Source organism: Leptopilina boulardi, unplaced genomic scaffold, assembly GCF_019393585.1.
Source record: "Leptopilina boulardi isolate dan_hultmark-lab unplaced genomic scaffold, ZJU_Lbou_2.1 LbouV2_193, whole genome shotgun sequence".
Taxonomy (NCBI): domain Eukaryota; kingdom Metazoa; phylum Arthropoda; class Insecta; order Hymenoptera; family Figitidae; genus Leptopilina; species Leptopilina boulardi.
The window spans coordinates 1,888,635-1,909,728 of record NW_026137744.1 but is presented as its reverse complement, the minus strand read 5'-3'; the positions used below and the strand labels follow the sequence as shown (position 1 = coordinate 1,909,728).

General features: G+C 28.6%; 1 protein-coding gene across 2 annotated transcripts in view; it reads right to left on the bottom strand.

Annotated features, from left to right (window-relative positions):
• Positions 1 to 2,821: 2,821 nt before the first annotated feature.
• LOC127277947 (peroxisome biogenesis factor 1) overlaps positions 2,822 to 21,094 on the bottom strand; it is a 363,271-nt gene continuing 344,998 nt past the window's right edge. For both annotated transcript variants that reach the window (XR_007842435.1, XR_007842434.1), the window contains one exon: positions 2,822 to 2,878. The gene's annotated coding sequence lies outside the window, so the exon portion shown is untranslated. The remainder of the gene's footprint in view (positions 2,879 to 21,094) is intronic.

The following is a 21,094-nucleotide window of genomic DNA, read 5'->3' as shown; positions in this document are numbered from 1 at the left end:
TCAGTATATTTTACAAAACTGTGACGGAGTAGCGGATACAGCTCTTTACGAAACTGAGTTTTGTAAAATGTGATGGATATTTTCGGATAAACTACAGAACTTTCGTTGTTTATGCTGAATATTTCTGGAGTTTATCCTGAATATTTCGTGACATTTTACAACACTCAGTTTCGTAAAGAGCTGTATCCGCTACTCCGTGATAGTTCTGTAAAATCTACTGAATTCATTTTTTCCGTGTACTTGAACCAAAAAAAATTTTATTTAAATTAAATAAATTGTATTTGAACCAATAATTTCTGTACTTTAAACAATAACCATATTTAATTGACTAAAATAAAAATTATTTAAAGCAAGGAAATATTTATTTGATAATAGTCAAGTAACCAAATTATTTTAATAAAATAATTTTTTTTTTCAATGTAGCTTTTTTTACAAAAGGTATTGTTAAAAATTTCGTTTATTTACATTTTTTGCAAACAGAAAAAACTGTTAAAAATGTAATATTATTTATAAATTTCAAAAGAAATAATCTCCTTATCTCAAAAATAATTAAAATTTAACTAATTCAAATTAAGAGAGAAAATAAAGATTCTTTTTGGAGATAATAAAGAAATTCGTTTTGGAACAATATTAAGAGGAAAATTTCATTAAAGTTAAAGGATTCATCTCTTATGGTGATGAATAGACACATTTGTCAGTGTAGAGTAATTTTCATTATTTTTCAATTAAGAAACTATTTCTAGTTATTAGTAAAGTCAATTTTAGGGTTAAATGGCGTTTAGAAAATGCATCATAAAAATTAAAAGATTTTACGACGACAGCAATGATATACAACCTATAAATTTTCAAGCCTTTCCTATATATATATATATATATATATATGGAGGATTTCATATAAAGTGAACAAGATGAAAAAAAAAAAATTTCTTTTTAAACGCTCTCATTATGAGGTAATTTTTTTGATTAAATAATGAAATAAATTTTTTTTTTGACTTTTTTTTGGTGAGACTCGAGGTGAGACTAGAATTTTTTTAAAATGAGATAGCTGAGGTTTTCTTCATACAGGGACATGTAGATTAAAAAGTGGGCCTTAAGTGTTTAAATCGAGGTTTAAATCTTAAAAATTAACATTTTTTACTCACTATAGAGCTCTGCGGACCACCAAATACCACTAATGACACAAGTGAGTAAAAAATGTTAATTTTCAAGGATTAAACATTCTAGCCCGTTTTTTCATCTATATATATCCCTACAGGAAAAAACCTCAACTCTCTTTAAAAAAAAAAAGAAAAATTCGTGTCTTATCTAAATCCAAAAAAAATGTCAAATTTATTTTTCTTTTTCTTTTTTAGTCAAAAAATTTTTTATTTCAAAAATGCATTTTATTAATCGAAGGGGGGTTAAAAATTTATCGAAATAGGAGTTAAAAATAAAAATTTACATTACTAGTTGTATATGTTACAAGAATATTGTAATGTACATTTGGTTTATTTTTATCAAAGATTATTAAGTTTTTATAATTGATTTATACCAACAATTATTTTCTCTTGCACATAGGTGTCACATAAACAAGTTGATTAAAATAATTTTCTGTCCTTTTTACAACTGTATCGATTATTCTGACAGATAGAATATCATCAGATAAATTTTCCTTGAAAATATAAGTAACTAAAGTAGAAAGATATGTATCAGTCATGTCATGTTTTAAGTTTTTTAGACACATGGATTATAGAAAGTGTCACGTATTAGAAGAAGGTGTAGGAAGAATATCTTGTCAAAAAAAAAAAAAAAAAATTAGAGGACAAAAGTTGCCGAGTCATCAGCCTTGACTTTGACCTTGATCCTTAATATTTTAATTTGAGTGTAAATTAACAACAAAAAATTTGATAGTTTAAATTTTTATAAGAAATTTTAAATAAACCTAATGCAATATAAAGTTATAATCCATTTCACTGAAGCCCATTAGAATTATTATATTATAAGTTAACCAATCAAAATTTTTTGCCTGAAAGCCAGAATTTAGAATTGGAAATTTTAAAAGATTAAAAGAAAAACATTATTTCAATATTCAATTGTAAAAATAAAAGAAGAAAATTATGCATGAGTTACTAAAAAATTGTTCGTATTTTCTAAAAGCAACACTGATCTTCAAAGGGTTAAAACAATATTTTTTTTTTTTTTTTTTTTTTTTTGAAGTAAGATTTTTTACCTCACGTAACGAAAGAGTTGACAAATGACTTATATAATATAACTCCCTGTTGGTTTAAGTAACACGAATCCTTAAAACTTTGTTTGAGAGTAGTAATTCCTCTAAATCAAAAATGGTAATTTAATCGCGTCGTTTATTCGACACCCAGTTACAAAGCTAACTGGAAAATGTAGACTTCAAAGCCGGTACCAACGCCAATTACAGTCAACGTTGCGGGTGATGAAGGGATCTTTTTCCTCCATCTCCTCCTCGCTCATTCACTACACTTTGCCTCTCATTGCGGTTAACTTGTGTATTATTAATATTCAGAGGGAAGTGCGCGAGTATGCGCAGAAAATCGTGTGACTCGCGCTCCGTAATAATTCGTCATTTTACATGGGACAAAGTGACGCACAGCGTGAAAATATGTGGCCTCAAATGCCCGCGCTTTGAAATATACTAAACCAGAGCTGTCGCGTTAATTGGCATTGAAAAAAGGTGCTGACGATAGTTAAGTACCTACATATCCATGCAGAAGATTTTTTTTTTCTTTTTGAACGCATAATATACACGTTACATATATACATATATGTATATATAGGGGATGTAAAAGGAAATATACTTTGTACTTACCAATCTCACGCATGCGCCTCTTAAGTGTTAGTCAAACTTCTTCAGCATTCTTTTAATCTGGAAAAAAAGCAAAAAAAAAAAATTCTCAAAAGGCTAAAAATTCATGCGCTTATCAAAATAACGAGTAATTAATTAAATTTATATATTACTCTTTCGTATAAGCTTTCGACATTCAATTTCATCTTCAAGGGATATGGAAGAGAGTTTTTCAATTGTGAGTAGCTCTAAATATTTTTTTTTTTTTTTTTTTTTTTGAGGGTACAAAATTTCCTCAACGCGCAATAAACGCACTTTTGTGTATCGCGAATTTTTTATTTCTGAGTGAAATTGTAATTATTCCAATTTAATGGACGCATAAATATTTCCCTTTCGTAATTTTTGTGGTAATTGTCTAATTTTTATTTAATAGAATTTTTTTTTAAATTCACCGAAAAAAAAAATATTCTTGTATTCAGAGGAAAATTCCTCTTACAGAATCCTCTTGAATTTTATTCTTAAAATAAGAGTATTACTCTTATTTAAATGAGAATATTTTCCTCTAATTTCAAGAGGATCGAAACAAAAGAACTATTCTAGAGTATTCCTCTTATATTCAGAATAATCTTTTTAGAATAAAAATAATACTCTTAGAATTTAGAATAATCTTCTATGTTTAAAAATATTCCTCTAAATTCTAAGAGGATTTCCCATAGAAAGTCGCTCATGCGCAAAGATGATTGCGTCATATCATTTACGTCGCGTCATAAATCGCATATCATAAGTGAAAAAGTTTTAGTTTCTGTGTGAAAAAAGAGGAATAAACCAAAATGTATAATAATCTTTTAAATATCTTGATAGAGTTGCAACTTACATAATACGTGCCTATTTTTGTAGGTAAAAGAAATTTTTAAAAGTAATTTTGAAGAAAATTTACATAATTTTGAGGCTATGCTATTTAAAAATTTATTTAAAATAAATATTCAAATTTAATGAATTATATGTTTTGCGCATAAAAATATTATTAAAAATAGATTTAGTTGATTTATTCAAAAAAATTAAAATCAATTTCAATTTATTTATACTCAAATAGATGTAAATCATGGAATAACAAATTTTATTCCTTTTAATTTTATAGATTATATCTATGACATACAAATTAGATGATTGCATTTTTATTATTTCAGTGTTCTTTTTAAGATGATATTTTCCTCTTAAAATAAGAGTATCCTCTTAAATTAAGAGGAATAATTTTACATAGAGGACAATCCTCTTAAACCTAGAGGACATCCTTTTGCAGCATATACTAGAAGAAAATATGCATTGAAATAAGAGGAATCCTCTTGAAACAAGAGGATTTTTTTTCGGTGTTGATTTTATAATATAAGCTGAATTTTCATATCGAAATATTTCTATTTAAATTGAATTTTGATATTAACAGAATTTCTATTTAATTGAAATTTTATATAAAGCAGATTTTCCAATACATTGAAATAAAATTAATTCGAATATGTAAAAAAAAATTTTTATACTAAAAAGTTTTGTTAAATACAGATTTTTTTATAAAATAGAGATTATATATTAAATGTGAATTCAGTTAATGAAAATATCCAATTTTTATGAATAATTGCTTAATTTATTCAGTAAAACATTTTCTACGATCGTAAATTTTTTTCAATTTTTAAAAGTATGATGTTAACCCTTTCCGTGTTTGAGAAAAAATCCATTACATGGTCGCAAAATGTCCAGAAAATTCTGGACGACAGATTTTTATGAAACTTAGTAGATAAGGATTTATGAGGTCACTAAATTCAAATCTAATATTAAAAAAACAATTTTAAATGACAGATCCAAGATAGCGGACACAAAAATTTACAATCAACCGGATTTGCTTGAAATTTTTTACTCAGGGGTTTTGGGGGTCACTGATTACGAATCCGATGTTAGTTTTCATGAATTCAAAATGGCGGATCCAATATGGCAGACAAAAATTAAAAAACAACCAGATTTTGCTTATAATTTGTTACTCGGGGGTTTTTAGGGTCGCTGAATTCAAATCTGATATCAAAATTTAAAATCCAAAAACCCCCCGTTTAACAAGTTTCAAGTCATTTGAATTCAATTTTTAAAAAAGTCGTCCGCCATATTGGATCTGCCATTTTGAATTTTGAAAAACTAAGTTCAGATTCGTAATTAGCGACCCAAAAAACCCCCGAGTAACAAATTTCAAGCCATTTGGATTGAATTTTAAAAATGTCGTCCGCTATATTGGATCCGCCATTTTGAATTTTGATAATCTAACATCATATTCGAATTCAGCGACCTCGAAAACCCTTATACTCTAAATGTGGGTTAAATCAAAAAATAAATTTTTTTTCGTGATTTTCACATGTTTTTCAATTGTTATACTTTATATTAGTTAATAAATAATTATTTAATTATTGTAAAAACTAGAGTCAATGATATCTGTAGTGTGCCAAAGATGATGTAAAAAATATAATTTTGCAATTTATATAACAAATTACATATATTTTGTGATAAGATGTTCACGACCCAACGTTGAGTCGCTGACACGGAAAGGGTTAAAAAATTATAAACAATACAAATTTTATTGATTAAATAATTTTTTAACACTATACTTTTAATAACTAAAAAAAGTTGAAAAGATCAGTGAAATCTCACTGATTAAAATTTAGCAAAAATAATTGTTCTAAACTAAAAAAAAAAATTTCATTCTTTACAAAAACTTTGATAAATTTTATTCAAGTATCAATAATTTTTTATTGACTAAATAAAATATTTTGTAAATTTTAAAATAAATTTTTTTAAATTAATAAAGAATGTATATAAATGTCAAGGAATGTAAATGACACGAAAGGAGCCATACTGAACAATTTACCGTCGCTTATTGACCGTAATAATAATACTTTTCAAATTCATATTCAATAAAGCAAATGTTGTATAGTTATAGTTACAATGGCTGTTTGGCTAAAAGTCAACGAGGCTGACAATATGCCACAGCCATTATAAATATCACAGTTGCAGCGTGCCCCAAGACAGAGGATTTTTGGTCAAGAAGTCAAGAAACAAAATTTCTGTCCTTTAGAAATATTAAATGGGGGAATAAAAATGGTCAATTACTGGAAAAATTTGACTCGTCATTTAAAAATATTGTGAACAATCACGTTCAAGTCAAAAATGTGCAGTTTTATAACACACCATATTTGCAGTCTTTTATAACTTCCGGTACGTGCCATTTTATTTTTATTACTTTTGACATATATTTGACGAAGGTTTTAAGAAGGGCCTTAGGATTTAAAGATTTGATTAGCAATCTTTGAAAACTCACAAAACTAGCCCCCTCCGAAGAAATATGCCTTATCGATTGTAAATTTGGAAATACAGTCATTTTTGGAAATGGAAAACTGCGTGCTGTAAAGTAAATTGCCACTTTACTATATAATCTCGTATCTTCATATTTGGCATTTATTGTTTTGACCATAAAGTAATTTAAGAAAATTTTGACTTTCTATTTTTACCTTTATACTTTATAACAAATCATTGAGAAATGTGCAAAAAAAAAAAAAAAAATTTCAGCAATAAACTTTATATGGTATTATTAAAATGAAACTCTTTCTTCCATATATTAATATTTATAATACTTTACTTTTTTTATTTTTATATTATAGGGTGTGTAATTTTTTGAGTTGTAAAAATGTTTCCTTTTTAAATATATTTACTTTACAACGCAAAAAATATTAATTTAATTTCTAATATTTTTTTCCGTTAAAAAATTAATTTATATAAATTAAATTTTACGGGACGAAAAAAAATAGTTCTAGAGAGAAAACTAAAAAGATTTTGTGGTGTGAAATAATAATTTTTACAAACATCAGGTCAAAAGTCCGTGTAATTTCCTATTAAGAAATATAACACCAACAATAGGAATATCCGGTGTTAAAAAGTAAATCCAAAGGCTATAGAGAGAGCAATAGATTCGTGTATATTGTAAAAAGAAAATGCGTCTATAAACCAACCCCCATTTTGACAATAGACATTTGAAGAAATATATGTTTGCCTACATAATAGTGAACAAAAACTACGATCTAAAATGCTTACATGTAACACAGCATTGAAAGGTGAAATCTCAAATACCCGGATGCGAATATAATAGCTTCGATCAGGAGACCTTTACTAAATCAGAAGGTCCTCTTAACTTTCGGAAAAAAAAAATATTTCTTTATATCCTTTCCGAACTCTTGAAATTTTCGATTCTTCTATAAATACATATATGTGTATCAATAATAATCTATTAGTTATCCTCTATATGATGTATATCTAAAAATAATTTTATGTATAAATAAATTTTAAACTTATCCTAATTATTACATTTTTGGGTTTCATACACTGTTAGAAAAATCTGTATTAAAATTAATATTCACTACAAAAACGGGTATCATATTTTAAAACATACAATATTTAAAAAACGTCTCAAAATTGTCTCAAGTTGTCAGAAACATCATGATCAAAAATAACAGAAATCATCATTTTTTTCTCTAAGGGCCAGTTTTACCAACTCAGGTTAAAAGTTAATCAGCGATTAAAGCCAATTTAACCGCTCATGATTGGTCGGTTAAGGATTTAATCGCTGATTAACTTTTAACCGGAGTCGGTGAAACTGACCCTAAAATTAATATGAATATTTGTTAGCTAAAAAACTATAGTTAAGAACCAGAAATTTTCTGTTTTAAAATAAAAAAATATCCTAAAGATTAATCTTTAAAATCAAAAAAAGTTAGACGCAATAAACAAAAAGTTAAAAAATTTCTTGTTATTTTTACAAGAAAAAGAAATAATAAAATCTAGTTAAATTGACCGAAAATTTAACCAGATTTTCTAATATTTCTAACAAAAAAAAAATAGTAGGGGTATATTTAACATTTTATACTAGTTAGACTATAACTCTAGTTGTTCTATCCAGAATTTTATTTCAATGTGGCTTACCGCTATATTTTTATGGTTTAAATTTAATATACAGTTTCATTAAATTTAATGTAAGCAATAAAGGGTTATAATTATAATTATTTTTTAAATTATTTTTTCTACACTGAATATAATTTAGTTCTTATAAAGCTTGAGATTCATCTCAATTGTGAGAGAAAAAGCTCTTATTATCTTGCGGCGCAATTTGGAACTAGTGCAAACTATTGCGCAGTCGGTAATTCTAACAAAGATATCGAATCCCTTATTTTCATCTCACTTATTTTGATAACACTTTACTTAATTTATAATCTAGGCGTTACTTTCTGACCAATCAATGCGGTTTAAAGTATTCCCGTGTGGAAAAATTTCGGGGCGCTGGTAGGACGCTGGACAGACTGTCTAACGTCTCTATAGACCCAGGCCAGACGGTCTTGTCGAGCCCCCGATCAGAAATGGAACGAAAGTTCCATGATACGGTCTAGAGTTAGACAAGCTGGCCAGGTCTTGATAGTCGCGTTCAATAATTCTTAATAATAATAGTAATAATAATAATAATCCTATTAATATTACGTATTATTATATTTATAGATAAAATTAAAACAACATTAGTATTCATTAATAATATGATTTTAATTTACTAATAATAAGGAGATAAGTTGTATTGGAATCTTATAAGTCAAGACAACTTATCTCCTCATTTAATTATTATTAGTAATTTCAAAAAAAATTTATTATTATTTAATTAATTTAATCCGAAGTTTTTTACTATTTTTATATTATCACTTAAGATTAATTAACAACACCTGTGGAAATAACACCTAATGTAATTTGAAAAATCTCGCTCGCACTGGGCACCGAACCCACGACCTAACACTCGCAAACCTACTACGCTAACCACGGGGCCACGCTGGCTACTTGGCGACAATCTGTTAATACCGGTGATGTTTTTGGCGCGCCTTTATGCTAAATTCAAAATGTTTTTATCCTTAAATTATATATATATTTTTAATATAATTATAAAATTATTTCTATTTATATAAAAGCCATATCCATTGCCTTTATTGTTAATAATATTATAATATAATATATATATTAATAATAATATTGTTTTTTACGTTATATTTATGATTTATCATCTCTATAATGTATCAAATAATAATTCTTTAATTATTACAATATTATAGGTATAATTATAATGAATAATATTGAAATAATCCATAATAAAGATGTTTCAATAGACGTAGTCGAGTTCGTCTTATCTAGACCGTTTTTCAAGACTCAGGCCAGCGACTTTACAGCGCTACTTGACAAACGTATAGGTTATGGTCGTTTGCGGTTGTCAGTGTACTTTTATAGTTGTTGCACTTTTGTAAAATACTTTTGGGAAATACTTTTGTGAAATACTTTTGCGAATTACTTTTGTAGTTGTGTACAAATATTTTTAAATAATATATTTTTTACAATTTTTACTAATAACAATTTAATATATTTTATAATTATTAATTAATATTATTTAAATTAATATATATTGTACAACTGGATATGTCGAATTTGGGTGTAATAAATTTTAAATATATTTTTAGTTTTGTTAAAAACTACTTTTTAGTTTGAGGTTATGTTAATGGATATATAATATAAAAATAAATAAATTTGTGACAAAGTTTTTTCTTCGATTAAAAAAATAAATGTCAAAAATCTATAAAAAAACAAAGAATATTTTTATTGAAATTAACAGCAATATATAAATATAATTTAAATAATATTAATTACTAATTATAAAATATATTAAATTGTAATTAGTAAAAATTGTAAAAATATTTGTACACAATTACAAAAGTAATTCGCAAAAGTATTTCACAAAAGTATTTTACAAAAGTATTATACAAAAGTATTTTACAAAAGTGTTTTACAAAAGTATTTTACAAAAAAAAGAATTTCACAAAAGTGCAACAACTATAAAAGTACGCTGACAACCGCAAACGACCATAACCTACACGTTTGTCAAGTAGCGCTGTAAAGTCGCTGGCCTGAGTCTTGAAAAACGGTCTAGATAAGACGAACTCGACTACGTCCATTAAAACGCTTCTTAGCGATTAGCAAGACCGACTAGTTTAGACGGGCTTGCCTATGACTGGAAAGACTATTTCTAGACGCTAGACTTCCACAAGATTTTTCCACACGGGTTGTGGCACATTATATTATCCCACAAAAATTATTAGATAGAATTTTCCTTTAAAAGAATTCTATTAGATATAATTATTTTTTAGACGAATTTTTATTTTTTGAATTAGCATTTAACAGAATTTCTTTTTAAATGAATTTTTACTTAACAGAAATTTTAAGTATATGTACTAAATTCTTATTTTGTAGAATTTCTCTTTATCATACTATTTCTTTTATAATATTCTAATTTAACCGAATTTTAATTTAAGATAATTCTCATTCAACAGAATTTTAAATGAATAAAATTTTTTAAAGTTAACAGTAATTCTAATTCACCGAATCTTCGTTTGTTCAAATTTTGGTTTGTACGATTTGTTATTTGATAGAATTCTTAGGAAGCAAAATTTTCATTTGTTCGAAATTGCAAATATCCGAACAAACAAATAGACAGAAAGAATTAGGTGCAATTTTTAAAATTTACCAATCACGATTTTTCTGATTATTCGTAAAGATAAAATTCGAACAAATGAAGATTCGGTGAGTTTCGAAATGCAGACATTTAAAAATTCGAATCACTTAAAATTCTGTTGAGTGAGAATTATCTCAAAATCGGTTAAATTAGAATTCTTTTAAAATTTGTGTAAAGAAAGATTCTATAAAATAAGAATTTGATACCAATAAATTCTGTAAAGTAAAAATTTGTTTAAAACAATTTTGTCAAATGATAATTTATATCTAAAATAGATAGGTCAAGTAACATGTTCGCATATCAAATTGAATACCGTAGTAAAAAATACCGATATTAATGAAACTGTATTTGTAAGTCATAACACAGTAAATGATTGTGAAAAAGTTAAAAACACACATAAACCTTTATAGAAAATCGACCTCTAGAGACACACAAGTGTCAATAAATCGATGACACTAACCCGAGAGCGAGCATATATAAAAGTGATACTTTGTGAATAGCTCCAGTTGGCTTCAATTGTTCCAGTAACAATAGTGAAAATGACTTGGGCGTGTTTTTCAATGCCCTCGGAAGTGCCTAATGGGTTTTGTATCTCGTCGATTAACGCATTCATAAACTCAAGAGAATATTCATGTACCCTTTCTGATTTAATAAACCTCAGCTTCTACCTTAAGCATTTCCAATAGGGTAACAAAATATTTCTATAAACGTTAAGCGCAAAGAAGCTAGAAAAAGAAATCCCTTTAACAAAACTAGTTTCATTTTTTTCATTTAGTTATTTTTCTTTATATATAGATCATCAGATAAAATCACACATGTGTTTTTTTGCGTGTAATTGTATGAACTAAATTTGATTATACATATTCGTATACGTAAATCTACAATGATGTGAGTCTAGAGAAGCAACTCACAATGAGAATGGAGTCTCATAACCGAGACTTGAGGACAATGTGCTAAAATTGTGTTACACAACGAGGGTCTGAATTTATACTCTTTATGTTGATGGTTATACATGTATATAGTAGTGGAATAGGCAAGCTCGGGACATGTGTTTTCTACTTGTTGCTACATAGGGAATAAGAATAATTACCCCTTGTGCGTGTAGGGGGGGGGGGCAAAAAATGACAATAATGGCCCCATAATTTCTCGCCAAAAGGTCCAGGACTTGTCTTTTGCGGGCTTTTTGGATGATTTCGTCATGGAGACAACGCCGCTAAATTCCACAGGGGTGAAAAGAATAAGTAAACGCTAATTCTCAGGTCTTCAATATGGGGATATAATATAAAGCCAGTTTTTCTCGCGCCAATAAACGACAAGACAGACTATTTATTGTTTTATTTCATTCAAAGTGCAATTTTACACGGATAAAAATGAATTATGAAGTATTGAATTTATGGGATTATTATTATTATTATTGTTATATTTTTTTATAGGGTATATTATATAACTGGAAATATTTTAAGAAACTTCAAAAGAAGTTTGATTTAAGAGCATATATGCTCTATAAATTAAATAATTATTAAATTAATAACTTATTTTTAGATATATTTAAAAGAATATTTTGTAATAAAATTCGTACTTAAAGAAGTTGCAAATAAAATTTCGTTTCATAAAGCAGTGCCATCAGTTAATATTTTTTTCAAATAACTTTAAAATTCTTACTTACAAATTTTAGATTCAGATCTATGTACAGACTATATGACTATATTAAATTTTTACATAAAATTCCGTATTTTTCCTTATTTATTTTAAATTACGATGTTTGATTATAGAATAGAAACGGATTGTTGCCGACTAATACTGCAGACTTTTAACATGCAGATGTTGGATTTATTTTGGATTAAGATGAAACTAAATTCGTATTGTTACGTTTTTTACGAATTGTCTAAAAATTCCGAACTTTTTTGTATTAAATCATGTAAAAGGATTATAAACAATTATTAGGATGTAAAAATTTAAAGATAATGTAGTTATTTTGTTATCATAAACAGTAGGTAATGCATTCTTAAAATTTAAGAAGATAAAAAGGTATAGATTATAAGAAGGTAGAAGATAAGAAGGTAAAACATTTGAAAGTCAAATTAGTGGTGTGGTCAAAGTAAATGGCTCGCGTTCCGAGGGTCCTGGGTTCGATTCCCCATGCGTGCGAGATTTTTTTAAAATTATTCTTAAGGGGTTACATGGGTCAAAACTGTCAGAAAAAGTATGTTTTTAAAAAAATGATTTTTTTCATATAGTAAATCATTTTTTTCTTTTAACATTTTGGTTTCTTAAAATACAGTATAATATAAATAATTCATAAAATTTTTGAAAAAAAAATATTCAAAAACAGGGCCGTAGCAATAGTTTCTTTGAGGCCCCTTCTGAAAAAATTGATTTTGCGGTGGTCACGATATTTTTGGACTGCTTCATTTAAAATCAAAAACCAAAATATTTTTTGTTAGTGGGTGAGTATGGCTCGTGATTGAACGAAGGGTTTTTGAAAAGAATTAAATTTGAATTTTTGGCAGCGTTTTATATCAAAATGTACAATTTTTAGGACCATTTAGACCGTGAAAAATCTGTTCTAATCATCAGAAAACAAAACCCTTTGTTCAATCACGAGCCATACTCATCCACTAACAGAAAATATTTTGGTTTTTGATTTTGAATGAAGCAGTCCAAAAATATCGTGACCACCGCAAAATCAATTTTTTCAGAAGGAGCTAGAAACTATTGCTACGACCCTGTTTTTGAATATTTTTTTTTCAAAAATTTTATGAATTTATATTATACTGTATTTTAAGAAACCAAAGTGTTCAAAGAAAAAAATGATTTATTATATGAAAAAAAAATTTTTTTTCGAAACATACATTTTCTGCCAGTTTTGACCCATGTAACCCCTTTAAGTGTCTTATTTACTATGTACATGTATTATAATCTTAAATAGAGAATAATTTAGAAATAAAATATTTTAAAAAGTTTAATTTATTTAAAACACAAATAATCTCACAAAATAGGGAAATTAAAAGAAAAACTGTCAATGTCCTGGTAAGTTTTCCTCTAACATAAAGTTGGGTATTGGTCGGAAACAGCTTGTCGGGTATTATAGTCAGTTTATCTGGGAAGGACCACACCAGAGATATAGGGAAATCTAGTCACACTCCATCAGGGCCCACATTTCAATTTCTGTATACGATATATTTAATTCAATCAAACAAAAATTTATTTACAATCAAAAATCATCTAAACAAAAACGCTTCTGTTGCAAGCACTAATTCATGAATTATAGAATAGTATAATAAAATAGAAAATAACAAATACAAATATATATAAGTCACGGAGATGTTATATAAGCATTGAATCGTTAAAAACCAATATGGAATTAAATTTGAAAAAGAAAATTGTAAGTCCTATTTGTTTAAAGATCGATCTACCACATGGACATTGTTCATCATTTGCATATATGGGTGACATCGGTGGATTATGTGCAATCAGTTGTAGTAAACAAAAAAGATAAAAGGAAGGGGTTACAATTGAAAATGTCGGGTTTGGTATCTATAAACGTTCAGTTTGCATCGTACCTGCGTGTCAGTCATATCGCTCCCTGGCTATATATATATATAGTACTATAAGAAACAAGGGCGAAATCTCTGCTCCCTTTTTTTAATCTAACCATTGTCATGCTAAAATGCTCAGTGTTAGTTTCTCGGGGACATTATATCGAACAAGGGGTTGGGGTGTATTTCGTCGAGTCGCAGGACTGCTCTAATTTCAAGGGGTTTGTTTTATGGGTACTTCAATCCCACGAAATGCAACGCGTTCTCTATAGGACCTGACCCGTTATAAATTATTCAAGTTTTTAATCCACCGTCTTTATATTATATTTATATGACTAACATATATACAGTCGCTGATTATATGCAACACTCGAGTAAAAAAAAAAAAGGAACAGATTCTCCATTCTCATTTTAAAAACAATAGACACTGCATTTTGAGAAATGAAAATGTTTTATAAAGCAAAAGGAGAAAAAAAAATTATCAAGTCGATCATATTATTTACATTGTTCTTGATTTTCTTTTGTTTCTTGCAGGTGACACGCACCTTTGGGAATTCACACACACATATATAACTATTTTAAAGAAAGTAGTGCGTATATATAATTGATTTCTTTTATTTTTAAATTATACATATATTTTCTCCAACAAATCATAGATTGAAAAATGGATTCTTAATCGGTACACAATGCCGGAATGTAAGGCACCCTTTGAGGCTAACCCTAAAGTGATCTCTCTCTATATATATATATATATGAAGGTGAAATTACCCATGTAATCGGTCAATTAAATCAAAGTCTATACCGACGATAAACCCGCAACTTGAAGTCTTCGAGAGTCGACAAGAGAGTCGAGAGAGAAAAGAAAGGAGTGGAATCTCAGGAACCTTTGACATTCTTGTATTTGTGTCCTCACCTTATTCTATGATCGGTAAAGCATAGACGAATTGTCGTCAAAGAGGTTTTACGGAAAGTGAACTCGTGAATTTGAAAAAGCTTGCCAAAGGTCTGTATGCGCAATGTGCCAAGGGACACTGATCTCGTGATGACGTTTTGAAAGCGATCAAGGGACACTTGTGATGACGCATCTGCGGATCATCACAAAAAAAGGGATCAAAAACCCCTCAAATAAGCCACGGGGGCAATGAATGATATAATTGAATTTCACGCGAGGTTGAATTGCCTTATATATATATAGATCAAGTATTGTCTCTTTTAAAAAGCATTCGTATAAATATTCTTTGTTTCTAAATTCTACGATACTTACTTTAAAATTTTATATATATGGTTTAATTTTCATTAAAAATTGAAATTATATATTTCAAGAATATAAAATAAATGTTTATTTTATGTTAAGGGATTAAAATTTGAAATGCACTTAATAATTGTATTACGTGAGTTACAGTTTCACACTTCAGAAATTGGAAACGTGTTGATTAAATTTGCGATAATATGATTTGCTGAAATTCAAATTACAATTACATCATATTTATGTGAAGTATATATATGTATATATACGCAACTATAGGTATTGTTGCTTTCTGCAAATCGTAACACTGTTACATATTATATGTATATATGTTCGCACTTTGAGTTTGAAAATGATGCAGTAATGAGATGCATTGAGTGGCAGCATATCAGTGTGTTAGTTTATGAAAGGTTGTCAAACTTAATAGAAAGTAGTTCTAATCTCTAAAGTAACGCAATAGAAATCTATATATTACATTATTCAGTAATGAGATTTGCAAATAACTATTGTTTTAATATTTATAAAGAAAAAATTTCTTTTCATTATTTGTCATTTAATAATGAGTGATTGGCAATTTTTTTTTTATTAATTACACCACGTGTAAAAATCAAAATGTGGGCCCGATGGAGTAGTGACTCAATTTAGTTGTATCTCTGGTGTGTGGTCCTTCCCAGACAAAATGACAAATGTCCGACAAGGCTGTTACGCTGTTTTCGACCAAAACCCTATTTAGGGAAAAACTTATAAGGGCCTTGATAGATATTTCTTTTAAATTCATTTATTTTGTCAAATTATTTTCATTTTAAATAAATTAAACTTTTTACAATTTTTTATTTCTAACTCATATTCTATTTAAGATTATAACTATAATGTAAATAATTTTGAAAAATCTCGCACGCATGGGGAATCGAACCCAGGACCCTCGAAACGCGAGCCATGTATACTCTTACCACACATCCACGTTGATTTATAAATCTTTTACCTAAAACTTCTTTTTGAATATTAAAAATGAACTACCTTCTATTTATGATAACAAAATAATGACATTATCTTTAAATTTTTACATCTAATTTATAATCATTTAAAAATATTTATTAAAAAAATCATAAAATAAAGTTCTTTAAATTGTTAATAAATTAATTAAATATTTATTAATGATAAAAATTACATTAAAATGAGAAAACACTATTAGAGTAAAATATATATGTTCCAGAGAAATATTTGTGGAATGTGAATGAAATATTCCCTCCTGCTATATATATATATATAAATTGAGACTTTTATTTATCACCATCAGAGATTCTTTAACTGTAAATTGAATGACCAAGATTTTATTCTAAATAGAAAAATTGTGAGAAACTTTTGAAAAAGATATAAAGGCAAAATGTCAAATCTATAGTGAAGATATAGAAGAAAGACAATAATGCCAAGTGACATTTTTTTCTATTTTCTTTTTTTTCTTTTTATTTGACAACGACGGGACGTCTTTACCCTGTTGCGACAAGGCACAAATGCCACTTTGTCTGCCGACACCTCTCGTTGCCCGCACACACACACATATCAGGACTTTTTGATGCTGTACGTGGTCCATCACACCGGGTGGTTTTGACCCTGTGTCCAGGAGCTGTTTTCAAAGATGTTATCTATATCGCGCAAGGTGGGCGTAGAAAATAATTTCAAAGAATGAGAAATTAAAGGGAGGGGGTAAAAAATAAAGAAATCTTATTCCAATTCATATACCCATATGCGAGTTTGCATAGAATGGACCTTTGAATTTAGTGTGATGTATTTTATTATTAAAATACTAGCGTTTTTCATGATAGCCCCTGGGATGACAGAATATCCCCGGTTGACGGTAATTAAAAAGAAATTTTTTGTCAATAGGTAAAAGTATCACTAAATATAAACTAAAATTTTTTAAGATAAAGGCCCTGTTTTCGTGGAGCGTCACATATATTAATTAATTATCAAATATTCTTTAAATAAATATTAAAATATTTCCAAATTATGCTTGTTGTTGCACGGAGAAAAATGGGATTGTTGTGCAAACAATTATTGGATTGTTGTCAGTTTGCAATTCCGTACAGTTGCAGAAGCAAACTCTCTGTCGACTGCTGATGGAACAATCCGGATTTGTTCAGCTTAACAGGTTTATTGTTCCATGTCACGTGGTCGTTTGCAAAGTTTGCGTCGTTTGCTTCTGGCACATGTGCCACTTTTTCTTTTATTATTAGTTTTTTTAAATGACAAAGTGCTGTTAAATAATGAATCCGGTTATTAAAGTGAGAAATATATTGCAATAGTGAATGGATGAAGATACAATTTCATCGTTTATCGGTAAGTTATACTCGGTTACTATTGCACATAATCTCACCTTAAAAAATACAAAATGTTAATTAAATATTATTTAACAACAAATTTCAACTCAAAATAATTTTTTGGCTTCAGGTCAAAGAATTTGATTCAGAAGCTGGATGTTCCACAGATTTTAATGCAAATGAAACTGGTGCACGGGGAAAAAGAGAAACATTAGACTAACACCGTTTTCCGATTGGTTCAACGTCAGTGGGCGCTGTCGGCTGTGTCTGTTAGATCAACTTACTCTTGAGAAGAGAGCATTCAACATGAAAAATCTGTTAAATCAATGCCGAAATCGTGACAGCGCCCACTGACGTTGAACCAATCGGAAAACGGTGTAAGTCTAATGTTTCTCTTTTCCCCGTGTGATATATGACCTACGGAAATCTGCTATCGATTATTTTAGAAGGCGAAGAAACTGAACAAATTGTATTAGATGAATTAAATTTTTGTTAATACAACAAATTGTATTGCTGATTTAACAATTTAGTTTTGTTTTTTCATCTGTTCCATAACAATTTTCTTTGTTCATCAAAAACAATTCTGTTTGTTCACCGAACAATGCGGATAGTTTTAATAACAATGCCATTTTAACCATTTTTTTTGTCCGAAAAACAAATAGAACTGCTGGTCCTATATTGACAATCCGGAATTGTTGTGTGGACTTAATTTTTAGTAACCACAACAATTTTTTTTCTCCGTGTGTATAATGGTATATATGTATATATAGAGAGAACCGGATATAAAGCTATATATGAGAATATATTTGGATTTAAATAAGAAATAACATTTTCACCAAATACTGTTATAAATTCAATGTTCTCTGTGTTGAAATTTTTTACGGTTTGCTATAAAATGGCTTTTGTCTTGCAAATTCGTAGAGTGATCAAATTGTGCGTGTTATACCTATACACATGTATTGCTGCTGTGAGTTTTGAATGAAGAGAGGAGTGAGTTTGATGAAACCGGTCGTAACTTGTGCAAAATAAAAGAATATTTTGCAAATAATGCTTATTTATCATTTTGCTTTGAGTGTCGTAAAGTTGAGCACCGGTTTTCAGCATTAGTAAACAAACAAGAGCATAAAAGACACGAAAGTGCTTCCATCTGATCAAAAAGACGTCCAGCAGTGCGACTTACCGCAAAGTTTATTGTCCGCGTGTTACACGTATATATAGATATATACATATAATATAAAAGTGCGTTTGCTCTGGATAGAGATCTTTGACGAGGTATATACGTGTGATACCCCAGTGAGTGAGAGAGAGACACGAATCGCTATATATACTCGTTTCTCATCTCCTTGAATCGGATTAGAAATTCCTTCTCTATATTAAAAATACGTTTAACTCGTCTATTGAGAGTGCAACTTCATATATGCCATAAAGATTTATCTTTCAAAGTAAGAAAGCATATATATATATACACTTAATAAGATTATGCAATTTTTTTTATTTTAGTTTAAAATTTTTAATTTGACGATAATTTTCAATTTTACTTGAAATTATGAACTGCCACAGAAAAAAAATGGTTGTGCTTCCTAAAAATTAAGTCCACACAACAATTCCGGATTGTCAATATATAACCAGCAGTTCTATTTCTTTTTAAGACAAAAAAAATTGTTAAAATCGAAGTACTATTAAAACTATTTGGATTGTTCGATGAACAAACAGAATTGTTTGATGAACAAAGAAAATTGTTATGGAACAGATAAAAAAACAAAACTAAATTGTTAAATCGGCAATACAATTTGTTGTATTAACAAAGCTTTGATCCGTCTAATACAATTTGTTCAGTTTGTTCGCCTTATAAAATAATCGATAGCAGATTTCCGTAGGTCATATCACCAGTTTCATTTGCATTAAAATCTGTGGAACATGCAGCTTCTGAATCAAATTCCTTGACATGAAACCAAAGAATTATTTTGAGTTGAAATTTGTTGTTGAATAATATTTAATATACATTTTGTATTTTTTAAGGTGAGATTATCTTCAATAGTAACCGAGTATAACTTACAGATAAACGATGAAATTTGCTCTTCATCCATTTACTACACTTGCAAAAGATTTCTCACTTTAACCGGATTTATTATTTAACAGCACTTTGTCATTTTTTAAAAAAAACTAATAATAAAAGCAAAAGTGGTACATGTACCAGAAGCAAACGACGTGACGATCTGCACGCCAGTTCGCGAGAATTCAAGATGACCACGTGACATGGAACAATAAACCTGTTAGCTAAACAAATCCGGATTGTTCCATCAGCAATCGACATAGTGAGTTTGCTTCTGCAACTGTACGGAATTGCAAACTTAACTAAACTGACAACAAAAAATCCATATTGTTGTTAAAACAACGTACTTTTGTATTAACAACAAACCGAATTGTAATATGAACATTTTGAATTGTAACATCAACAAATCTACTGACAGCAATCCAAAAATTGTTTGCACAACAATCCCATTTTTCTCCGCGTGAAATTGAATCATTTAATATTGATCATCTGCGATAAAAACAGCCGAGCCTCATAGTTAAATTTTTTAAATTTATATCTCGATTATTTTTCAATGCAGAACAATATTTCATTATCTTTTAATTTTTATGTTTTAAATCTTTTACTAAAATAAATTTTTTAAGATTTCTATTCTCTTGGTAATTATTACTTTATCTTATAATGTTTTGAAAAAACCTCTTTCACAGAAATAATCATTGTACGCCAGGATTGGGACTCGAACACCTGACGCGACGCTCTTTAAATCGTGCCTTAAGCCCCTCAGCCAATTTGTTCCCTGTTGTACGAAAATATAATTTAATAAATTGTTCACTGTATTCGTATTAGTCTAAATTCTACAATATATATTCGGTTAATCCATTAAAATTCAATTACTGAAGCTAAAAAAAAACTAAAAAAATTTATGCTAAAAAATCCACTTATATGTAAATGTCAAATTTACTAGAAAAGCCGATATTAAAAATATAAATTAAAGTCTAAGTGAATTGCTTCTACTCTACTTAATTTACACAAACAATAATTATTTTACCCATACAATTTTACGTTTTGCACACACGAAAAAGAAACTTATTAGAATACATTTTTAAACATCTGAGTATAATACATATATATATATATATATATATATATATATTTAAAGCAATTTAAAGACGACGAAAAATGACAGTTATTGGTGAGGTTTTTTGCGCAATACTTCGAAGTTAAAAAAGTAGAAACCACTGCCGGCTGCTGGAATGACATATTTATCGGTTTCTAAATTACGCATAGCAGGGGCTGTAGTTACGTCTTGTTTCGGCGCCTTGGAACATTGTGGTCACGTCGGTAATGGGCTGTTGGACCATAAATAAATGGCGTCTCCGCATCTTGTCTTGTCCCATCCGTTTTTCTGTTGCTTTGGCATCCAACCGTGCGTTTAAGAAAAAACAAAAAGAATAAAATAAAAAAAAAAGTAAGGAGAATGGCTCGTTTAGCATGCACGCATTCGCCTTACTCGTCGACACGAGTCACCGGATACTTTCGATGATCGC